A 5,048-nucleotide genomic window follows, 5' to 3' on the forward strand; every position below is an offset into this window, starting at 1 on the left:
TGAGGTCACACATCCAGGGCTGTGTCTCTCCCCACGAATCCTCATGCGTGCACAATCTACCTTTCATCTCTGCTACCTGTCTCTTGGTTTCAATCCAAGTCTCCACATGTCAGATAAAGAAATGGTCTCTAAGAACCCCAAATTCACAACTCCTATTTAGCAACCATGGAATCTTACTTCATGTTCATGCATCAGACCTTGGCAAGACCCTGTTTGGGTCATAGGCCCAACCTTTGGATCAATCGCTATTTTCGGAAGGAAGGGCTAAAATGATTAGCCACATCTGGAACTCATGCTTGTCCCTGTATCCAGGGTAGCAGGGCACATTTCTAGAATTAGTGGATTCAGCAAAGCTTTCTAAGATAGCAAAATTTGTAGTTACCACAGTTTAACTCCCCAAATACAACCCAAGTTTCTTTCCCTTTGACATTAATTCTCTTCTCTTGAGCCCTATAAATTCTGTCTCCCTCCATCCCAAACCCAGAGCTGTTTCCAGCATGGGACACTTACCCTAAAAGGAATATTGCTCTTTTCCACATTGCATAATGAAAGATCAAGCTAATAGTCACCATATTCCAATCTGGCTTCAGGATCAGGTTAGTCTATCATCCAAAAGCATGTAGAGTAGAAAAGGGGAAGAGGGAGAATGCTAGAAATATCCTCCATCCCAAGCTACTTTAGTTGTTAAAAGAGAGTCACCCTCAAATTCTTCAAGCAGCCTGAGATATTTTACAGCAAGGCAAGTCACCCTTTGTCAGTTAAGGCGTCTCAGCCCCAAACCACCTCCACCACTAGCATTTGTGTGTTTTAGATAAACCTCACTGCTGAACTGAGAAAATAGTTTGTGGCCCCAAAGCATTTACACATTGTGGCAATACAAGATATTGTCATATGTGTTCAGAAAATGGCAGGAAGCTGTGTGTGTTGTGGCCTTGCTGGTCCACATTAACACCCAGTGTTAATTTTTGTCTCTGTCATCAGAGTCTGATCACCAATTCCCACCATGGCTGCTATATTTATCCTCCCTCCTAGAACACCTGCTCCCACAATCCCTGAGAAAAACTCCTCTGTGTTGGTAGTTTCCCCACACTCCAAACCACTTTAGGCTGTTTATAGTAAATACTGCACACTAGTGAGGCTTATTGATCTTCTTTTTCCCAGACATCACTCCAACACCTCTTGCCTGTTCTCATTCTTGTTTGTCTGCACCTGGCAGCAGCAAATGCAGTTTCACTTGCTTTTCTGCATACCAGAGACAATGAAAATATTGACGGTGACAGTTAGACAACCTAGCCACAGTCTTCATAGCTCTGGTGCTTAGATAGTGCTGAGTTCCAGGGGGAGCCAGAAGTGGGTCAGGACTCCTCCCATCCACATACCCAGAAAGGTGTTCAGTTCTGGCTCAAATTCTAAGTGTGGCTACCCCAGTTTGGCCATCAGGAGCATGGTTACAAGGGCACTCCTAGAAGTTTCCAAAAATGGGGTGACTATGCCTGTGAGCATTCAAGAAAAAGTTGTGTTTCCTCTGCAGAGAGAGTTACAAAGGAGATTGATACATCCGAATGAATTACATGAATTGTTTCCAAAAGAGAGCTCATGTATCCCAAAGGAGACAAGGACTACCCATGGAGGTAACAGAAGAAAATACTAGAGCTTTTATTAATATTTTTTCTTTCTAAATATAATTTAGGTATACTTGTACAGAAGAATCAGAATGTTATTTAAAAAGGAGTAAATGGTAGGTAGAATGCCTACCTAGCACACATGAAGCCCTGAATAAACACACACACACACACACACACACACATACTCTGGGGAAGAAAAAGGAATAAATAAGGCTGGGTGTGTAGCTCAGTGGTAAGGAGGCTCTGGGTTTAGTTCTTACCATCAATAAATAAACAAATAAATGTGAAGAAATAAATAAATTGAGGCTACCTGCTTTAATTATTTTTATTACCAAGGATAACTGATCAAAACAATTTGAAGACCATTAAATTAAGAGATACCCATTGCTTTTTTTCCCACACTGAAGCTCTGAGGTTCTGCAGTTTTATGTCCTGGGACAAATTCTGCCCACATAGACCTGATGAAGGGAAAGAACTGAAAAGAGACATCTGGTCACCCAGTGGTTGCCAAATTCCACAGCTTCCTGCTCTCTTAGACTCTGAATCCTCTAACACAGCTCATAGGATGCAGGAGAGAAAGGTTGCAGGCACAGGACAGATGATCTGGTTGCTTCCCCTTGGAGCCATCTAGGGACTCCACTAGACACTGGACAAGGCTGGACCTAAGAAAAAGAACATGATGGATTCCAGTCTTTATCGATTGGGCTGTCTGGATGGAATCACCTTATTCTAGTTCTGTTTTGTCTGAAGCAAAATCCCTAGCTTTCATTTAGAGACTCTGTCTGCTGGTCACCAGGACTCATTCTGGCTACTTTGTAGTTCTTCTTTTGGGGTTGAATATAAGGTTTTTCTTAACCTTTCCATTTTGCTTTACCCCTTTCTTTTTCAACTTTATCATTGCTGTTTCATCTCTTTCCATCTTTCTATTATTTATTTTCACCTTCTTTCTGCCTTCTGAGGAGGCATGGTCAACCCACCTGCTCCTTCCCTCCATGCAGACAAATTGCCAGAGGCCCTTTCCATTTGGCAATCCTTTTGTAAACATATAGTGCTTCCAAATCTTCCTGCTTGGAAAAACTCCTGGGCACTTTAAAAAAAAAAAAAAAGCACAACTTAGATGTCACCTCTGCCAAAAAACCACCACTTGTTCCTTATACACCATTTAAACAAAGGCATTGCTCCATCCATTGTACTTTTTCACACACTTCTTTCATGACAAATGACATGGCAGCACCAAGGACACAATCTAGTTTCATGTCATCTCCCTCTACCAGTCTATAAACTCACCCAAGGCCAAGTCTGAAACACTTCTCCACAACTGGTACAAAAACAAGTCCTTAATACATTGGAGTGAAGGAAGGAAGTTCTGAAGCCAATCCTCTTGGCCTTCCTGCCCATCCACCAGAATGGAGCCAACTCTAGAGGTGACAGCAACAATAGTAACAAAAACAAAGCTCGAGTCTATTGTGGGTTTCAACTAGCTTTCGGTGAGAAGCCAATTAAGCCTTGTAACTGGTTGAGTAGAAACCAGCAGACCAATTAATTACATGCTGTTCGTGAAGAAGCAGCTTCCTTCTCCCCACACACTTTGAAAAGTCTGGTCCAGGCTCAATGCCAGTCCCTGCTTTCTCACCTCTAATTGAAGGATTGTTTCTTAGGTGCATTTCTGTCTTTAATCAAAACTCATACATAAAGTACCCAGACCTCAGGAATGGAAACTTTGCAATAGGAACAAGAAAATAAAACTTGAACTAAAAGTCAAAGAACCATTTTCTACCATACCTTACTCAAAGGTCTCAGCCACCAATACCTGTGAGACCTATGATGACTCTAGGATCATGCAATTTTCTGGGGAAAATTGCATTTTCCTCCTTTTACTTCCTTATCCTAGTCTGATTTCTTCTACTCCCATATTCTCTCTGCTTCTGCCTCTGCATTCTGAGGATAGGCAAGATAATGTGTGTAAAATCCTTTGAATTCCTACGAAGGAGGCTTATAAACTCAAAACACTATTAATTTTTTAAATGTTCTTTTTAGTGCTATGCTAACGTGCTTAAAATATCTTTATACATGAGAAGAGTTCTGTGTACAGTTGGTAGCCTTGGTAGTGGGAGCATATTTAATGATACCACTGTGTCAGTCAACTTTCCATCACTCAGACAAAATACCTTAGAAAATCAACTTAAAGGATGAAGTCTTTATTTTGCTCACAGTTTTGGAGGTTTCAACCAAGACAGGCTGGCTCCATTGCTTTGGGCCTGAGGCAGAATATCATGGTTGTGGGAGGCTGTGGTAAAGAAAGAACAGAAGAAGGAGAGAGACAGAGACAGAGACAGAGAGAGAGAGAGAGAGAGATGAGAGAGAGAGAAAGCTGGGGAAAATATCCTCTTCCTTGGCACACCCCCAATAACCTACTTCCTCTGACTAGTCCCCACCCCCTAAAGTTTCCACCTGCCAATAGTCATTAAGCAGATTAATCCATTGATGAGTTAAGAATTAATGATCCAATTCCACCCCCACCCAAGACACTACTTTTGAACATTGCTACATTGGGGACCAAGCATTTAACACATGAGATTTTGGGGACTCTTAGATCCAAGCCATACCACTGGACTGTACATTGAAAACAGCTTGAGTAAAATTTATGTTATTAGTATTTTGCTGTCATTTTAAGAGAAATATATCAAAATATATAAATAAGGACCACAACAAAAACCTCTCTATTATTCATTCAGGTAGAGGGCTTCCTGGCCCCATGTTTTTCCTATTTGTGCCTGTTCCCCTTAGAATTCTCACAGAAAACAGCGTCCACCTTACCCCTTCCTTTCACATGACAGATGAAAAATAAGGTCCATTTGAACAAAAGGGTCAACTCCAACGTAAGGCTCCTAATTCAAGGTCACATGTGATGGTCTTACAGGAAAGTAATAGTGTCACTAGTAGCAATGACCCATCTTATTAGTGTCACGATAACAGTTTGTATGTACAGCCTCCTACAACACATTCACTCCCTACTGGCTCCAGGAGGGCAGCAGAAAGCCAAGCCCTACTTGACTCAAACATGCCATGTCACTGTGTTTCTCATGGGAAGATACACCCAAGACTGCTGTTCCAGGACTGACAGATGTGGGTGAAGCAAAACTGATTTCTCTCTACCTCTCTCTCAGGTTTCAAGGTGACCAGTTCTCAACTGTCTGTCATCCCAGAGAACTGAATGCCAAGTGTCTCCAAAGAATGGACATTTTACAGCTGGGTTATAAACTGTAATCAAGGGACTCTCAGGAAGGTTGACATAACCCCCAGCTACTTGGCCGAGTGGCGCCACCTGTAACTGCACCTGGCTCTTTCTGGAGAGCATGCTTGGTCTCTGGAGACATGTCACATTGGTACCCACCAGGCAGGGCAGAGCCCAGTTCCATCACT

At 42.2% G+C, this 5,048-nt stretch overlaps 1 long non-coding RNA gene across 1 annotated transcript; it reads right to left on the bottom strand.

The window, feature by feature from the left end:
- Positions 1-1,944: 1,944 nt before the first annotated feature.
- On the bottom strand, positions 1,945-3,047 carry LOC141416440 (uncharacterized). Its single transcript, XR_012441164.1, has 3 exons — positions 2,913-3,047; positions 2,603-2,712; positions 1,945-2,287 (listed from the first exon to the last, which is right to left on the bottom strand). It is a non-coding gene; the product is annotated as an uncharacterized lncRNA (long non-coding RNA).
- Between the last annotated feature and the right edge of the window lie 2,001 nt (positions 3,048-5,048).

This window comes from Castor canadensis, chromosome 14 (assembly GCF_047511655.1).
Source record: "Castor canadensis chromosome 14, mCasCan1.hap1v2, whole genome shotgun sequence".
NCBI lineage: Eukaryota > Metazoa > Chordata > Mammalia > Rodentia > Castoridae > Castor > Castor canadensis.